General features: G+C 42.4%; 1 protein-coding gene across 6 annotated transcripts in view; it reads left to right on the top strand.

The window, feature by feature from the left end:
- PCDH15 (protocadherin related 15) overlaps window positions 1-20,577 on the top strand; it is a 1,266,541-nt gene that overhangs the window by 966,185 nt on the left and 279,779 nt on the right. The window lies entirely within an intron of this gene.

Genomic DNA, 20,577 nt, shown 5'->3' with positions numbered 1-20,577 from the left:
AAGTCAAGAAATAAAATATTTTTCCACAGCAAATACATACTAGATATTATACTTATTAAATATGGGGTAAGTAATACCAGTAATTAGATAACATGTTATAAATATAAACTAGATCATTAGAATGCAGGGTCTGCATATCTACATACTGTATGCTCAGTACAAATAATTGTATACAAGTGGAACTGGACTAATTATTATGTAGAATGATGTGAGCAAGTTGAAGACCTTAAAATGTCTATCTTAATTGTACAGTACAGAACACAAGACACATATTTAAAGGCCATCGGTTGTATGCGGGCTACCTTCAGGTGATTGAACACTGGTAAAGAAAAAACGTTAGACCCGTCACCTTTGCTAGTGTCCTTAGGTCCTTAGGTGATGCAATTGTTCTCCTATTGAGAAGTATTTTCTTTCTTAAACCATTCCATTTTTTCTTCTGACACTTCATCAACAATATATTACCATGGGCTTTCTAGCAGTTTTTGGATCTGTAACCCTTGGTGTGTACTTCAGGGACCTTACCAATACCCCAATATGTGGGGCCAGTCTTTAATGTTTGTTTTGACCACTGGATGCTGCATTGACATGTGTAGCTAGACATAGTGCGCTATACAAGTTTAGGGCCATGGTCCATTTCCATGGCTCCCAAACCCTGAAGACCATCATCGCAGGTATGCTCACCATAATGGCCCAAGCCTTATTTGCTCTTGCAGGTCTAGCCTTATAGCTAGCAATTGCTGCCATATCTATTTGTCAGACTAACTAGAAAAGATAAGTGAACAATGACTAGAAACCTGTCCTTGATGACCCTGATCTCCTAGAAAAAAAAATAGCTAATGTCCAGCCTTATTTTTTTTTTGTGTTTCCACTCTAGAAAATGTAAATTTTCTGTCAAGTTTCTAGAACATCTCTTTTCTCTGTGCATATGTATGGGATTTTGTGGCTGAAAGCTTGGTATGCTGAACCTGTTTGTAAAAATAGTTTTTTATTCCTAGTTTGGATGGTGAATGTCTATTTTGGGAATTCCTTAATAAATTCATCAAGGATGTCACTGGGGAAAGGTGATCCTACCCGACAAGAAAAAGTCACACTCCTATGGCTACTATTTCTGCTCAGAAAAAGAGATCTTGTCAAATTCATTGTAGGCTATGATACTTTTGACTTCAACAGTGTGACTTGATTATGTTGGAACATATTGAGTGGCCCTGAGGCATTGTAAAGAGTCATGTATAATTTCTCCTGTACCTTGTTGCCTTATAAAGAAGCTACCTCTTCTATATTTGACACTAATGGAAGCTAGACTTTAATGTTAGGAGTCACCTACTTTGATATTATATGCCTACTTATTATTGGAAACTATATAATGTAATACTCATGCTATGTTGTTCTGTATTACCATGTTAAGAAACCCAATACAGTTTTTGAAACACAGAAAAAGTGATCTTTTTTGCTCTCACCAGGCATCAACCCCAAAACCAGTCCACCGAGCAAACCCAGAATGAGGAGTGAGGAGATGCCTATTGGTGCCAATATACATAAAATACATCCCAGACATCTGGATCTAATCTGTAATTTCTAAATAGTACAAGATAGCGTTTCTATCTTTGTCCCTTCCCCCTTCTTTTTACCTTCTAATCACCTAGCTTCAGACTGAAAGCAAATTTAAATACCCTGGGGTTTCAGTCTGGTTTGGACCAGCATTTGACCCTAGGTACCCTCAAGAGACAAGTTTCTGCTTTACCCATTCTCTTTAAGAAGTCTATTGTCTTACAATTAGCGATGAGCCGAACAACCCCCGGTTCGGTTTGCAGCAGAACATGCGAACAGGCAAAAGATTTGTTCGAACACACAAACACTTTAAAGTCTATGGGACACGAACATGAAGAATTAAAAGTGCTTATTTTAAAGGCTAATATACAAGTTATTTTCATAAAAAGTGTTTGGGGACCTGGGTCCTGCCCCAGGGGACATGTATCAATGCAAAAAAAGTTTTAAAAACTGAAATTTTTTCAGGAGCAGTGATTTTAATAATGCTTAAAGCGAAACAATAAAAGGGAAATATTCCTTTAAATTTCATACCTGGGGTTGTCTATAGTATGCCTGTAAAGTAGAGCATGTTTCTCGTGCTTAGAAAAGTCCCTGCACAAAATGACATTTCTAAAGGAAAAAAGTAATTTAAAACTACTCGCAAGTCACGACTATAATGAATTGCCGGGTCCCGGCAATACAGATAAAAGTCATTGAAAAAAAAGCATGGGTTTCCCCTTAATCCATTACCAGGTCCTTTGGGTCTGGTATGAATATTAAGGGGAACCCCGAACCAAAATAAAAAAAAAGCGTGGGGGTCTCCCCAAATTCCATATCAGGCCCTTCAGGTCTGATATGGATATTAAGGGGAATCCTGCACCATTTTTAAAAAAAATGGTGTGGGGTTTCCCCCAAGAATCCACACCATACCCTTCAGGTCTGGTATGGATTTTAAGGGGAACCCCGCACCAAAATAAAAAAAATGGCGTGGGGTTCCCCCCAAAAATCTATACCAGACCCTTATCAGAGCACGCAACCTGGCAGGCCGCAGGAAAAGAGGGGGGACGAGAGAGCGCCCCCCTGAACCATACCAGGCCACATGCCTGAATAAAAAAAAAATAAGACAACAGTAAAGTTAGCCCAATTTTTTATATTGTGAAAGACAAAATAAATGTATACCCAACGTGTCACGCTTCAAAATTGCGCCTGCTCGTGGAATGGCGACAAACTTTTACCCCTAAAAATCTCCATAGGCGATGTTTAATAGATTCTACAGGTTGCATGTTTTGAGCTATAGTGGAGGTCTAGGGATAGAATTATTGCTCTTGCTCTACCAATCACGGCAATACCTCACATGTGTGGTTTGAACACCATTTTCTTATGCAGTCGCTACTCACTTATGCGTCCGCTTCTGCACATAAGCTCAGTGGGATGGGACACGTTTAATTTTTATTTATTTTTTTCTTATTTATTTTACCTTTTATTTTTATACTGTTATTTTAAAAAACAATGGTGTCAATTTTATCCCTATTACAAGTAATGTAAACATCTATTGCAATAGAAAAAAAAGCATGACATGACCTCTTAAATATGGGATCTGGGGTCAAAAAGACCTCAGATCTCATATTTACACTAAAATGCAAAAAAATAAAAATAATAAATAAAATGTAATTTGAAAATAAATAAATAAAAAAGTATCTTTAAGAGCTATGGACGGAAGTGACGTTTTGACGTTGCTTCCGTCCTGTAATGGTATGAAGACGGGTGGGGGCCATCTTCCCCCCAGTCATCTCCATACCCACAGAACCGGATTGCCTTTGGTGGTAAGAGGCGGAGGGCATCAGATCGTGGCGAGAGGGGGGCCTCTCCCGCCACCGATAAAAGTAATCTTGCGGTGAATATGCCGCAGAGACCACTTTTATCTAAAAGCAGACCAACCAAAGTACCAACGTATAACAACGTAAGTGGTCAAAGTACATTCATAATAATCAGCAGTACTTATAAGTTCCATGTTAAAAATAAATAAATAAAGTAAGATAGATGCCAATAGGTATTAAAGCTGAACTCAGGAGAAGGGTTGAATGCAAATTTTTGTATAGGGGGACATTAAAAAACAGTTTTACTTTTCTTACCCATTGCTCCCCTGGCAGATGGAGTTTTCCTCTTCCTTCTGAAAACTCCAGGTTGTGGGTTGGTCCTTAGCCTTTTTACTTACAATACAGGGCTGACGGTGCTGCATTTTACTTGACATTAGAGTGTGACACACAGACAGAGTGCTTAACCACTTAAAGGACCGCCCGCCGTCGTTATACATCAGCTGTTTGAAGAGGGATATTGTTATTTATGGCAGCAGCTAGCTGTCATAACCCTGGTATCTCCTTCTTTAGCGGGCGGTCCGCTTTGAGGATTCGCCTCAAGATCACTTTTATCAGCGGCGGGAGAGGACCCCCCTCCCACAGCGCTCCGGTGCCCTCCACTGTTTACTGGAGCTGCCGGAAGTGGCAGAGGTGATCACGTCTGCCCCTGTCTGTGGTATGGAGCTGGGGAAGTCGAAAATAGCCCCCACCCATCTCCATACCATTGCAGGACGAAAGCGATGTCAAAACGTCACTTCTGCCCATAGATTTTAAAGAGACATTTTTTTTCCAAGCAGTATTTTATTTCTTTATTTTTTTATTGCATTTTAGTGTAAATATGAGATCTGTTGTTTTTTTTTACCTCATATTTCATATTTAAGAGGTCCTGTCATGCTTTTCTTTCTATTACAAGGGATTTTTACATTCCTTGTAATAGGAATAAAAGTGACACCATTTTTTTTTTAAAAGAACAGTGTAAAAATAAAAAATAAAAAGGTAAAATAAATAAGCTTGCATGCAGAAGCAATTGCATACGTGAGTAGCGACTGCATATGAAAATAGTGTCAAAACCACACATGTGAGGTATTGCCGCGATTGGAAGAGCGAGAGTAATAATTCTAGCCCTAGACCTCCTCTGTATCTCAAAACAAGCAACCTGTAGAACTTTTTAAATGTTGCATATTGAGATTTTTAAGGGTAAAAGTTTGTCGCCATTCCATGAGCGTGTGCAACTTTGAAGCATGTTGGGTATCAATTTACTCGGTGAAACATCATCTTTCACAACATAACAAAATGGGGCTAACTTTACTATTGTCTTATTTTTTAATTCAGAATAGGTGTATTTTTTACAAAAAAAAGTGCGCTTTTAAGACCGCTGCGCAAATACGGTGTGACAAAAAGTATTTCAGTATTTTTTATGTTTGGAGGTTTTAAGTAATTTTCTAGCAAAACAAAATGATTTTAACTTGTAAACAACAAGTTTGAAAAATAGGCCCGGTCCTTAAGTGGTTAAGAAAAGCAGCTCCAGGGAACTGCTCGCACAGAAAAGGCACTTCCAGGAACGGGGGGTAAAATTGTTAGAAAACAGGAACACAGGGTCTCAGGATACACAGGTTGAAGACAAAGCACTGGCACAATTTAAATAGTCAATTTGGCAGCAACCTCTGTCACAAGTGCATATGAGCACACTAATGTGCACATGTATGCGCACGAATACAAGCACCATTGTGCATGCATATATATGAGCGTGTACCCAAAAATCCCTATGTCCACGAGAAGGAGCATAGATTAACCAGTGAAGATGCACAGAACTCCAACCAGAGGAGCCATCTTGTCTACTGGCATGCCCTTCCTGACAGATGCATTCATACAATGCTTCTGCTCAACTTTGGAACCACATCTATACCAGTTTAGGAGCATCTTTGAACTTTTTTGACACTTCCACAGTTTTTAGTGAACGTCTATAGATCTTTTACTTAGAGAGGAGCAGTCAGACAAATCCATCATGGATTGCATGATGCACTGCACCTATGTACAGAGACCAAATACAGCAACCTTAATACATATAACTTATAAGTAAAAATTATAACTATATGTAATATTTATATAATAAAAATACTACATTATTGCTTACTGCTTTTTCAAAGTCAGCAAAAAATGCCAAACCGCAATAAAATATTTTACAGCAAAGCTGAATTACAGAAACTAGAAAGTATTTAAAGGATTTTGTATACAGAGAAAGGTATGCCATGCCAAGTGACCTTTATTTTAATCGATTAGCACTATATCAATTAATTCAGCTTGCCATGGTTAATAATTAGTTCTTCCTTCCCTAAGGGTTTAATTGCAGTAATTTATCAACAGTGTGAATAATTCACAACTGTTTTGTGCTCTGCACAGTTAATGTAAGCTATAATTTACATATTTTATTATCATTCTTTAAATATTGTAATGCATTAAAACAGGATTTTGTCTTAGGCCCCGTACACACGGTCGGACCGAACCGATGAGAATGGACCGAAGTTCAGTTTCATCGGACCAAACTGACCATGTGTATAGGCCATCGGTCTGTTTTCCTTCGGTCCAAAATTTTAAAACATGCTTCAAAACCGAACCGATGGACTGCTGCCCCATCGGACCAAACCGATGGTTAGTACAGAAAAGCATCGGTTCAAAACCCGTGCATGCTCAGAATCAAGTCGACGCATGCTTGGAAGCATTGAAATTCATTTTATTCAGCACGTCGTGTGTTTAACGTCACCGCGTTCTGACCCGATCGGATTTTGGACTGACGGTGTGTACACATATCAGGCCGTACGGCCACTTCAGAGGTGAACCGATGAAAACGGTCCGACGGACCAGTCACATCGGTTTGGTCTGACCGTGTGTACAAGGCCTAAGGTGCACTAAGAGGAAAGCTACTGTAAAAGCAAGGAGCGATGTCACTTAGTTCTGCTTATTTACAGAGGCAAAGTAATGTGAGCAATAAGGCTGTTTGTATAAAAAATTTAAATTGGTTCATGTCATCTTTACCCAATGAAAAGGAGTTGTGTTTTATCACCTCCTCACTACCTATTTTAACCCCTTGGACCCCACATCAATGCTTCCATTCACTAGAATGGGTTGCGATCAACAGGCACTGCACCTCCTAAAAGCAACAGGGGGTACAATTCCTGTCATGGCTGTAAAGCAAAGCATCAAAACCACAACATGTGCATGCCCCTGTAGCTAAAGGGGCGAGCGGTTGGGGAGTGGTAAAACCACATCTCAGCCATGGGGCTATAACCCCCCCCCCAACCTCATGTGTGAACGAGCCCTAATAGTGCAGCCAGTCACAGAGTCTCCGATCGCCACCACACCAGTCAAAAAAATTGATAGGTAGTCATGAACTTGGATATATAATTTATGCTCCTAGAAAGCCTGAAGGTGCTCCTTGGATTTTGAGCCTCTCTTTGTGTCTAGTCTGTGAAAAAGTCTCACACATGTGATATCACTATACTCAGGCGGAGTAGCAGAATATGTTTTAAAGTGTAATTCTAAGTATGCCTATGCTGTGCAATAGAAATATACAATTGAAAACTTGTGTAAAAAAAAAAAAATGTCATTCTGTGTTTTCCAAAAACCTGTAGCAAAAATCTTTAAATGACTCACCATGCCTCTTAGGCCCCGTACACACGACCGAACATGTCTGCTGAAACTGGTCCGCGGACCAGTTTCAGCAGACATGTTCGGTCGTGTGTATGGCCGATCGGACAGGATTCCAGCGTACATTTGCCCGCCAGACCGTTTTCGAGTGGGCAAATGTTTCTAAACTTGCTTAGAAACATGCCCGCTGGAATCCTGCCCGTCGGACATGTTCGGTCGTCTGTACAGACTTACCGTACATGTCCGAGCGGCCACCATCCCTCGTATGCGTCGAATGACTTCGACGCATGCGTGGAAGCATTGAACTTCCAGGGCCGCGCACGTCACTGCGTCATCGTCGCGGCAACGGCACGGCCTCGTCACCGCGTATCGTGTACGCGCGGATTTCTGTATGATGGTGTGTACAGCCATCATACAGAAATCTCCGGGCGGGCATGTGCGCTGAAAACGGTTCGGCGGACCGTTTTCATCGTACATGTTTGCCCGTGTTCCTTGCATTAGATTTTGTAGGCGTTTCCACTGTCTGGATACTCTTGGGCTTCCAAAAATGTGATAGGTCGTCAGGAAATTAGATGTGTAATTCATGCTCCTATAAAGCCTGAAGGTCCTCTTTGGATTTTGGGCCCCTCTATGTGACTAGGCTGTGAAAAAAGTCTTATGCCGCGTACACACCATCACTTTATGTGATGAAAAAAAAATGACGTTTTTAAAAACGTCACTTTAAATGATCGTGTGTGGGGGAAAACGTTGTTTTATGTCTTGTGAAAAACGACAAAAAATAATTGAAGCATGCTTCAATTTTTTGTGTCGTTTTTCAAAACGTCATTTTTTACTTCACAGAAATTGACCGTGTGTAGCAAAAAACAACGTTTAAAACAACGTTTTTACACCCGCGCATGCCCAGAAGCTAGTTATGAATCGAGCTTCAATGGAAAAAAGTGGTGAACGTAACTTCGCTTTGCTAGAGCATTGTGAAAAAACGATGGTGTGTAGGCAACTTCGTCTTTGAAAATTAAAGTTTCAAAAACGTTGATTTTTAATTCACAGAAAATGTCGTTTTTTTTCATCACATAAAGTGATGGTGTGTATGCGGCATTACACATTTGGTATCCCCATACTCAAGAGGAGTAGGAAAATGTGATTAGGGGTGAAATTATAAGTATGCCTATGCTGTATGTTAAAAATATTTTATTAATTAACAACATTGTGTAGAAAAAATAATGTTTTTATTTTTATTCCTGCATTTTCAAAAATCCGTGACAGAAAAATTAAATTTTCTTAAGACTCACTACAGTATATCTGTTAGGAAAGGGTTCCCCATGCTGGTGGCACTGTGGCTCCCAGATATATAGGGCCAGATTCACGTAGATCAGCGGATCTATAGATCCGCTCGATCTACGTGATTTAAGATCCGCTCCCGCAAGTTTGAGAGTAAAGTGGCTAATTCACAAACCACTTACCTACAAACTTGCGGCGGCGGATCCTAAATCCCCCGGCGGAATTCAAATTCCGCGGCTAGGGGGAGTGTACTATTTAAATCAGGTGCGTTCCCGCGCCGATTTAAATGCGCATGCGCCGTCCGGGGAATTTCCCGGCGTGCATTGCTCCCACTGACGTCACTAGGACGTCAGTGGTTTCGACGTGAGCGTGACTTGCGACGCGCGTGTTTGTGAATCGGCGTACGCAAACGACGTTAGAAAATTCAAATTCGACGCGGGAACGCCGGCTATACTTAACATTGGCTGCACCTGATAAAAGCAGGGGTAAGTATACGACGGGAAAGCCGCTACGGAAACGTCGTAAGAAGACTGCGTCGGGTCCGCGTACGTTCGTGAATTTGCGTATCTCGCTGATTTACATATTATTCAGTGTAAATCAGCGGGAACGCCCCCGGCGCCATTTTTAAATTGAAAAAAAGATCTGACAGTTTAACACAGTTACACCTGTCAGATCTTAGCCCTATCTATGCGTATCTGATTCTATGAATCAGGCGCATAGATAGGACCAGTGTAAGTCAGAGATACGATGGTGTATCTGTAGATACACCGTCGTATCTCTTTGTGAATCTGGCCCACAGGCTGCAGTTCTGGTGTACACCAGCAGGTGTCCCTCAGCAGCGAGATGTTAATAGGAAATGCTTGTTGCAGGAAGTGTATTTAATCCCTACCTATGCTCTTTCTCTTTGCCTTGGTGTTTTATCCCCATGTGCCCCTGACCTTCGTTCCTGCATCCTGATACTGCAGCCTGATCCCTTCCTGCCTACTTGTTCCATTTTCTGTTACTCTCACCCTGTCCTGCCATGCTCCCAGCTCCCTCTGCTTGATCTCCTGTGTATGATCCTGGCTTTTTTATGACTAAGCTTCACATTTCCTGTTTTCTGTATATTCTTGTTTGGGGCAGTTGTTCAATGCGTGTCACTGTTTGGTTTGGTTATCTGGTTTGATTTACACAGATTTGGTATATTGATTGTGCATTTAAATTTATTTTATTCACTTATTTTTAAATAAATTAGATTATTTTACATTTTACTTAAGCCTGGTATTCTTTGAGGCATCCCACACATGTTCTGGTCACACCAGTTCCTGACTTAACACCAAGGCCAGTCTTCACCAGAAGTGGCTGCACAGGAAAACCATCTAGGCTCTTCTGTCGTTTGTTGCTAGTGACAGAGAAACAATTAATATTGCTGCTAGATATTGAAGCAGTGGGCCAGAGATAGCTGTTATAATGCAGGATGTTGTTTGGTGATATTCAACCATTGATTCAAGTTTGTGGAGTGTTGGCTTTGTCCAGTATTCCTAAAGGCAATGACCTTTCTCTTCCCTTTAGAATGGCTCAGGTAGAATCGCTGGTATGGTTATTGGAGGATGACTCAGCTTATTTCTTTGAGCACTGCATGTTCCCAACAGGTGCTTGTCGATTGTATTAACGCAGTGCAGTCTCTTGTCAGACAAGAAGATTGTAAACTGAATTTTGTTCAACCTTTACTACAAGCATGGTCAGATATATTGCTCTCAGCCTCAATTAGCTTGCACCAACCTGTTCCTGCTGCTAGACACCCAGTTTCTCAAGTATCTCTCTCTCCGTCACCCACAACAAACACAGTTGCAGCCCAATATACCCTGCTACCAAGTATATGTCAGTACCGTGTTACCACTCGCTGCACATACCCTGCCTTTACCCATTGAAGATGACCTCTCCTCTGTTGCTTGTGACAATACCTCTGAAATCCCCCTGAGCAACTGCTCCCTCTTTTTTATCATCTCTCAGTTCTTCTTTTCCATTGCCAATGGGGTTAGGCCTGCCCCTGATTCTAAATCTGATGACCTAGCTGAGCCTGCTGCCCAGCCTGATGGTCCTCTGCCTGCTGCCCAGCCTGATGGTCCTCTGCCTGCTGCCCAGCCTGATGGTCATCTGCCTGCTGCCTAGTCTGGTGGCCCTGTGCCTTTTGCCCAGCTTGAAGATACTGTTCCTGATGCCCAGCTTGATGATCCTGTTCCTGCTGCTCAGCTTGCTGATCCAATTCTTAATCCCTAGCCTGATGATCTGGTTTCCAATGCCCAACCTGATGATCCGGTTCCTAATGCACAGCCTGATGACTCTGTTCCTGCTGCCCAGCTTGATGATCCTGTTCTTGATGCCCAACCTGATCATCCGGTTTTTGATGCCCAGCCTGACAACCTGGTTCCTGCTGCCCAGCCTAATGATTCAGTTCCTGCTCCACAGCATGATGGATCTCTGCCTGCTGTCCAGCTTGATGATCCTGTTTTTGATGCCCATCTGGATGATCATGTTCCTGATGTCTAGCCTGATAATTCAGTTCCTGATGATCTATTTCCTGATGCCCAGCCTGATGGTCCTCTGCCTGCTTCCCAGCCTGATGGTCTTCTGCCTGCTGACCAGTCTGATGATCCTCTGCCTGCTGCCCAGCTTGATTATCCTGTTCCTGCTGCCCAGCTTGGTGATCCTGTTCCTGCTGCCCAGCCTGAAGGTTCTCTGCCTGCAAACCAAGTTGATGATCCTGTTCTTGATGCCCAGCCTGATGATCCGGTTCCTGATGACCAGCTTGATAATCCTGTTCTTGATGCCCATCCTGATGATCTGGTTCCTGATACCCAGCCTGACAGTCCAGTTCCTGCTGCCCAGCCTAATAAACCAGTACCTGCTGCCCAGCCTGATGGATCTCTGCTTGCTGCCCAGCCTGATGGATCTCTGCCTGCTGCTCAGCCTAATGGATCTCTGCCTGCTGCCCAGTCTGATGGTTCTCTGCCTGCTGCCCAGTCTGATGGTTCTCTGCCTGCTGCCCAGCCTAATGTTCCTCTGCCTGCTGCCCAGCCTGATGGTCCTCTTCCTGATGCCCAGCCTGATGGTCCTCTTCCTGCTGCTCAGCCTGATGGTCCTCTGCCAGCTGTCCAGCCTGATGGTCATCTGCTTCATGCCCAGCTTGATGAACCTGTTTCTGATGCCCAGCTTGATGCTCCTGTTCTTGATGCCCAGCATGATGATCCAGTTCCTTCTGCCCAACCCGATGATCCAGTTCCTGTTTCCCAGCCTGATGATCAATTTCCTGCTGCCCAGTCTTTTGGATCTCTGCCTGCTGCCCAGCCTGATGGTACTCTGCCTGTTGCCGGCCTGATCATCCTCTGCCTGCTGCCCAGCTTGATGGTCCTCAGCTTGCTGCCCAGTTCAATGGTTCTCCACCTGTTTCCCCGCCTGATGGATCTATGCCTGCTGACCAGCCTCATGGTCCTCTGCCTACTGCCCAGCCTAATAGTCCTCTGACTGCTGCCCAGCCTTGTAGTCTTCTGCCTGCTGCCCAGCTTGCTGATCCATTTCTTGATGCCCAGCTTCATGATCCTGTTCTTGATATCCAGCTTGCTGACCCAATTATTGATGCCCAGTAGGGATGAGCCGAACACCCCCTGGTTAAGTTCGCAGCACAAAATGCGAACAGGCAAAACATTTGTTCAAGGCTTATATGCAAGTTATTGCCATAAAAAGTGTTTGGGGACCCGGGTCCTGCCCCAGGGGACATGCATCAATGCAAAATAAAGTTTTAAAAAGTTTTGCATATTGTGCATGGGGTCGTCCTTAGTATGCCTGTAAAGTAGCACATATTTCCTATGTTTATAACAGTACCACAGCAAAATAGAATTTCTGAAGGATAAAATGTAATTTAAAACTGTAATGTATTGTCAGATCCTGGCAATATAGATAAAATTACCAAAAATAGCAAAAAAATGGCGTGGATGTTCCTTCAGGTCTGGTATGAATATCAAGGGGAACCCTGCACCAAAATGTTAAAAAAAATGATGTGGGGGTCCCCCAGGCCCCCAGGCACTATATACTCTGAAAAGCAGTATATGTACTATATGGCCTGCCCTATATACTATGCAGAAAATTGGGCCTTAGGTGTTGGTGGAACCGGAAATCTATAAGCCATCACAGATACTTGTTGGGTGCAGGAACGGGCCCTGCTGTGAAATATTATATCAAGAATTTTAATTGCAAGCCCCTGTTAAACCGTGCAGAAAAATTGGGCCTTTGGTTTTAGTGGTGCCAGAACACTGTAAGCCCTCACCAGTAGGGATGAGCTTTGTATTCGAGTCAAACTCATGTTCGACTCAAACATTGTATGTTCGATCGTTCGTCTAATTACGAATGTTTTGGGCCGTTCACTCCAAATTCGAGTGGCGTTTCACGGCCCATAATTCACTGCGGCATCGCAATGCATTGCTGGCTGATGATTGGCCAAGCATGCACTATGACCCGCATGCTTGGCCAATCACAGCTTGCAAAAAACGGAGAGCCATAATTGGTCAAAGCCAGGGTGGCTTTGGCCAATTATGGCTCAGGGGGTTTAGTACACGCCCCACACTATAAAAGGCCGCCTGCAGGTCGGCCTTGTGTAGTGTGTTGCGGTGGTTAAAAGAGAGAAGACAGAGAGAGAGTGTCATTTTTAGTAGGTATATAGAGCAGGCAGGCAGGCAGGCTAGTCAGTTAAAGTTACAGGCCCGGATTCACAACGGAGTTACGACGGCGTATCTCCGGATACGCCGTCATAACTCTGAGTTGTGGGGTAGTATCTATGCGACTGATTCATAGAATCAGTTACGCATAGATTTCCCTAAGATCCGACCGGCGTAAGTGTCTTACACCGTCGTATCTTAGGCTGCATATTTACGCTGGCCGATAGGTGGCGTTTCCGTATATTACCGCGAGGAATATGCAAATTAGGTAGTTACGCTAATTTAGAAATGTATGTCTGCCCGGCGCATTTTTTTTACGTAGTTTACGTAAGGCTTTTTCCGGCGTAAAGTTACCCCTGCTATATGAGGGGTATCCTATGTTAAGTATGGACGTCGTTCCCACGTCGAATTTTGAAAATTTTACGTCGTTTGCGTAAGTCGTTCGCGAATAGGGCTGTACGTAAGTTACGTTCATGTCTAAAGCATTGACGATTTGCGGCGTAATTTCGAGCATGCGCACTGGGATTCTTTCACGAACGGCGCATGCGGCGTTCGTAAAATACGTCAAATACGTGGGGTCACAGTGAATTTATATATATTCATACACTGTATAGTTTAGCTAGATCCGCACTTCCTAATTTACTGGCAGGCAGTTGATTGTGCTAGCTGCAGTATTCTCACATGGTGTACTGCCTGTGTCCTCTGCAGTGTGCACCTAAAGCTACATGGTGTGTGCTGCCTGTGTCCTCTGCAGTGTGCACCTAAAGCTACGTGGTGTGTACTGCCTGTGTCCTCTGCAGTGTGCACCTAAAGCCAAGTGGTGTGTACTGCCTGTGTCCTCTGCAGTGTGCACCCAAAGCTACGTGGTGTGTACTACCTTTATCCTATGCAGTGTGCACCTAAAGCTACATGGTGTGTGTACTGCCCGTGTCCTCTGCAGTGGGCACCTAAAGCTACGAAGTTGTTTCCTGCCTGTGTCCTCTGCAGTGTTCACTTAAAGCTACATGGTGTGTACTGCCGGTGTCCTCTGCAGTGTGCAACTAAAGCTACGTGGTGCGTGAACTGCCTGTGTCCTCTGCAGTGTGCACCTAAAGCTACGTGGTGTGTACTGCCTGTGTCCTCTGCAGTGTGCACCTAAAGCTACGTGGTGTGTACTGCCCGTGTTCTCTGCAGTGTGCACCTAAAGCTACGTGGTGTGTGTACTGTCTGTGTCTGTGCTATTTTTCTCAATGATTTTCATCCATATTGCAGGGACCAGACATTACATTAAAGCGACAAGCAGTTTTAAATTACTTTTTTCTTATAGTAATCTCATTTTGTGCAGGGACAGTTCTAAACACGTGCCACTTCACAGGCATACTATAGACACCCAGCAGGTATGATATTTAAAGGAATTTTTCATTTTTTTTTCACTTTAAGCATCATTAAAATCACTGCTCCAGAAAACCAACCGTTTTTAAAACTTTTTTTCCATTGATACATGTTCCCTGGGGCAAGACCCGGGTTCTCAAAGACGTTTTACGACAATAACTTGCATATTAGGCTTTAAAATTAGCACTTTTGAATTCTAACGTTCGAGTCCCATAGACGTCAATAGGGTTCACGCGAATGGTCGGTTCGTTCGAAGGTTCTGGTGCGAACCGAACGGGGGGTTGTTCGGCTCATCCCTACTCACCAGGGGCAGACTGACCCTTTGGGCACTCTGGAACTACCCAAGGGCCCCATGCCACTAGGGGGCCCCATCAGGGTTGCCAGGCTCAGTAAAACCAGGGACAGTATGTAAAAATCTGTGTTTTTTACATCTGTCCCTGATATGTCCAATACATGCTTTTAATGTGAAAACCCTGAGATTTTAACTGCCCCGCCTCTGCACTGCCTACTCAGCCAATGGAAACACAGTGTACCCGTCCCCTTCTACAACGTGGCTTATTTTACATAGGAGCAGGAGATGCCGACCGCTGGAGGAGAGGAGAGGGAGGCGGGGACACAGCCTGCAGTGTGGGATGGACTGCTGCCTAATACAAGGTAAGCTGGCAGATATTTACAAAATGGATTCTTGTCAATGCTTACCGTGGGGAGCAGGGGGAGGGGGAATGTGTTAGCTCTAGCAGGGCTTCTCCTGTTTTTGAGGCTGTTAGATTGATGTTCTGTGTGTGAGAAGTGCCTTGCTTCTGGAGAAAGGCTGTTCTGAACCTCTCCCCCAATCTTTGCTACACCTCCCTTACCTGCCCACCAGTACACAGGAACATAATCCTCCTCTCCTGTATTACCACATCCTATGTCTGTGAGCTGCTGGGGCACTACAAGTACCAGCATGCCAGGAGATGGGGGCAGCAGCAGTGTGTGTTAAATAAGGCTGATTTTTGGGTGAAAAGTGACTATGTGTGTATACTGTGTGTATATGTGTGTGTACACTGTGTGTATATGTGTGTGTGTGTGTGTGTATGTGTGTGTACAGTATGTATGTATATTGTGCATGTGTGTGTATGTGTATACTGTATATATACTGTGTGTATAATGTAAATATACTGTGTGTATAGTGTCTATATACTGTGTGTATGTGTATACTGTATATATATAAATATTATATGTATAATGTGTGTATATACTGTTTGAATGTGTATACTGTATATATACTGTGTGTATGTGTATATTGTATATATACCGTGTGTATGTGTATACTGTGTATATACTGTGTGTATACTGTATATGCAGTATATATATACACACAGTATACACATACAGACAGTATATACAGTGTACACATACACACAATATATACACAGTATACACATACACACAATATATACACAGTATACACATACACACAGTATACATACAGTATAATCATACACACAGTATATATGCAGTATACACATTCACACAATATATATATATATATATATATATATATATATATATATATATATATATATATATATATATATATATATATAGTATACACATACACACCGTATATATACAGTATTATACAGTATACACATATACACAGTATATACACATGCACACAGTATATATACAGTTTAAAATATTGCCATATTAGATTCTACTAGATGCTATTTTTTGCATATCTCATTTTATATTATTTTAATAGTAAATACTATATTGGTGACAGTTTTTGCAATTTAATAATAGTTTTTTGATATTTTTCTGATGCTGTAAGAACACCAAATGAGAGTGGCAGACATATACATTGTTAGAACACCAGTTGAGAGAATGCTAGACATAAAAGCAGTGGAGAGTAAAAGTTTTAGCCTGTAGTTTTGAGACTGCATGTTTCAGTAAAGTAAAATGATGCCACTGATGAATGCCATGTAATTATGGCCACCTCCTAACAAAGCTAAAACCTCCAAACAACCATTCTGCTGCAATCTATTAGCAGGGGGTGTAATTGAACTGTAGGCACTACAATCAACCTTATGCATAATGCTCTTAGATTATGTACCATAAAGACTGAAATGTTACTAGGCTCTACTTTCAAAATGTACAGCAATATTTCAAATGACCAATTACTAAGGCATTTACTTTAATGTTTTTACTGATAACCATGAAATACGTTCACAAGTAAAGCATTTGTTTTATGTACCGTATTTTTAAAGCTTGAGTTTTTAAGTGAAGGGATGTAATCTAAAGCTTTTTTTTAACTAGCTGGACATCAAAGATTACTGAACTGCAGACTTTTACTCCTACAAATTTAGTTAAGATCAAGCTGTTTCCAAAACTAACAGAAATCCTAAAGGAAAATATACATTTATTTATAGTTGCTGGGGGAGAAATATGATTTGAGTGCCAGAGTGAAATGAGTTAATTGCCCATATAATATTAGATATTATGCAACGCATTCTTAAAAAAAAAAATATAAAGTCATTTGCCCTGTACCTAACTGTACAGTGACAAAAGACCTAGTCTCTCACTCTGTTGAAGATGGTAATTATGGTAATTGTGGCAATGCTGCACTCGGAAACGCCAAAACACTCTGAACAGAAAAAAAGGGAGCAGACGCCTAGTGCATTACCTAAAACACCTTAGAAATGTTATTAAAAATTACAAAATCATACTCACAAACATAAAAGGATAAAATGCATGTCATATACAACTCCAGTATCGAACATAACACAAATCTACGGTTGGACAAAATGTAATATTTGCAGCTTACCAGTTGTGGTTCCATTCATTTTGATTTTTCAGACTTTTTTTTAGCAAGTACTAAAATATATATGTTGAGCTTGCCAGAAATCCAGTGCCCTGTGAGATAAAGATAACATTATCTTACTTCTATAAACTGCTAATCTCATCATCCCTATGTAATGAAGATGAACAACGTCAAGCATGTTTTAAGTTCATCCTGTGTGACAAGCATGGTTCCTTCTATAGATACAGTAAAGTGAGTAAGCATAGCCATACAGAGACAGGAAGAGTGCTAGTCAAAAAATTGCCAGGTAAAAACAAGGAAAAAATCCAGAAAAAAGGAAAAAAACGCAGCTACCTCATTTAAGGACTTGTGAGCTAAATATAGTCAAGCCTAAATCTGGCTTTGCTATTACTTTAAGTATTTATTTTTTTGGCCAAGCTAGGCCAAACAAACTGTTTCCTTTTCTGAAACATGCAGCCAGTAGCAGCTCTGTTTAATTAGTATGTAGCCTCAGCTATAACATCATTCAGAGTTGAGATATGACAGCGATATGGGGACTTCTTATTCGGTTCCGGAACAAACTCAGTCAGCCTGAGTGCTGCTCAGCCATTCACAGAAAGCCTTGTACCTTATGAATTAATATAGGGCTTCCTCTGAATGGCTGAGGTTGAGATGATGATTTCACCTGCCCACCCTCCACCTCCACCATTTAGAGAAAGCCTTATATTCAATGATGAAAAAGAAAGCTTCCTCTAAATCTGGGGTTTACTTCCTCTTTAATTACGTGATACCTACTGTAGTTTGGAAGAAGGACATTAAGTGGATGGAAATATAGCAATGCTGTACAGCGTTTCTCAATTTAGAATATGTAAAATAACAGCAATAAAACATTTATTTATTAGGTTTCTTTAGTTTGTATGTGGCCCGAGATATGCTGCTGGCGATACAATTGACAAGAAAGCCGGCTGAATCTGTGCACAAGTTCTTCAGGCTGGCTATGTAAACTGTTGCCAAAGTGTTAAGACTCGTACACACGATCAGTCCATCCGATGGGAACAATCTGATAGACCGTTGTCATCGGTTAACCGATGAAGCTGACTGATGGTCCGTCACACCTACACACCATAGGTTAAAAAAACGATTGTGTCAGAACGTGGTGACGTAAAACACAACGACGTGCTGAAAAGAACGAAGTTCAATGCTTCCAAGAATGTGTCGACTTGATTCTGAGCATGCGGTTAAATTTAAAACAAGATTGCTTTTTTAACCTATGGATATATAACCTATGGGGCCCACACACGATCGGTTTTTTTTTTTTTTTTTTTTTTCTTTTTCTTTTTTTAAGTGTATTTTGTGCGTGTACTCGAGAGAGGAGCCGGACTGCAGGAGTTGGGAGTAGGCAGGCCTCCCCCAGAGGCAATCTGCCATCTTTCTCCATGCCCCGGGTGGCAATGGCGGGTGTGTGAGGGGGTCCTCCCACACAGCCCACCCTACCTGCTCCGCTTTGAAGCCCAACGGGGCAGAGGGACTCCCTATAAGGGAGTGAGAGGATTAGCCCGCTCAACCAGCCCCATTAGTCCTTCGCCTCTCTTTTAGAGACCGCGTGGTCAAAGTGCATGTGTTAACCCAATTTAGAGTGCGTGTGTAGGTGTGGTGGTTTTTGTGGGAGGGGGGTGGGCGTACTAAGCACAGGCTTACCTTGCATAGCACACCCACCGGGAGCCGGGCTGAGACCACCAAACTCAATTCACATGAAGCCGAGACCGGGATCCGAACCTCTAGCTGCAGAGGTGAATGGCTTGTCAGCACAGTGCCAATCGCGTTGAGCCACCGCAGCTCCCTAACGATCGGTTTTGACCGATGAAAACAGTCCATCAGACATTTGTCCTCTGGTTAACCTATCATGTGTACAAGGCCTTACTGTTTCTGTTATAGGATATGTTAAATATTTTAAAAAAATGCATCTTCCATTCCAACCTATCTGACAAAAGTTAGTACACCCCTCAAATTTACATTACATTTAGAAAATATTTTATAATTTTTTTTTAATATGACAACACTGAAGAAATTACACTTTCTAGTTGCTACAATGTAAAGTAGTGAGTGTACAGCTTATATACCAGTGTACATTTCCTGTCACTTCAAATTAACTCAACACAGCCATTAATGTCTAAACCACTGGCAACAAAAGTGAGTACACCCCTTAATGTCCATATTGGACCCAATTAGTAATTTTCCCTCCTTGGTGTCATGTGACTTGTTAGTGTTACCAAGTCTCAGGTTTGAATGGGGAGCAGGTGTGTACATTTGCTGTTATCACTCTCTCTCATACTGATCACTGGAAGTTCAACAAGGCACCTCATGCCAAAGAACTCTCTGAGGATCTGAAAAAAAAAGGATTGTTGCTCTACATAAACATGGCCTAGGCTATATGAAGATTGCCAAGACCCTGAAACTGAGCTGCAGCATGGTGGCCAAGACCATACAGCAGTTTAACAGGACAGGTTCCACTCAGAACAGGCCTCGCCATGGTCGATCAAAATTGAGTGCACATGCTCAGCATAATATCCAGAGGTTGTCTTTGGGAAATATACATGATTTCTGCCAGCATTGCTGCAGAGGTTGAAGAGGTGGGGGGTCAGCCTGTCAGTGCTCAGACCATACGCTGCACACTGCATCAAATTTGTCTGCATGGCTGTCGTCCCAGGACGTCTTTAGATGTCCCAGACATCTAAAGATGATGCACAAGAAAGCCTGCAAACAGTTTGCTAAAGACAAGCATACTAAGGACATGGATTACTGGAACCATGTCCTGTGGTCTGATGAGACCATATAAACTAATTTGGTTCAGATGGTGTCAAGCATGTGTGGCGGCAACCAGGTGACGAGTACAAAGACAAGTGTCTCTTGCCTACAGTCAAGCATGGTGGTGGGAATGTCATGGTCTGGGGCTGCATGAGTGCTGCCATCACTTGGGAGCTATGGTTCATTGAGGGAACCATGAATGCCAACATGTACTGTGGCATACTGAAGCAGAGCATGATCCCCTCCCTTAGGAGACTCGTCTGCAGGGCAGTATTCCAACACGATAACAACCCCAAACATACCTCCAAGACCATCACTTCCTTGCTAAAGAAGCTGAGGGTAAAGTTGATGGACTGGCCAAGCATGTTTTCAGACCTAAATCCTATTGAGCACCTGTGGGGCATCCTCAAATGGAAGGAGGAGGAGCGAAAGGTCTCTAACATTCACCAGCTTCGTGATGTCATCATGGTGGCAACCTGTGAATCTCTGGTGCACTTCATGCCCAAGAGGGTTAAGGCAGTGCTGGAAAATAATGGTAGCCACACAAATTATTGACACTGTGGGTCCAATTTGGACATTTTCACTTAGGGTTGTACTCACTTTTGTTGCCAGCGGTTTATAC

This window comes from Rana temporaria, chromosome 8, assembly GCF_905171775.1.
Source record: "Rana temporaria chromosome 8, aRanTem1.1, whole genome shotgun sequence".
Lineage (NCBI taxonomy): Eukaryota > Metazoa > Chordata > Amphibia > Anura > Ranidae > Rana > Rana temporaria.
The sequence above is the reverse complement of the archived record's forward strand: the minus strand, read 5'-3'. Positions and strand labels throughout refer to the sequence as shown.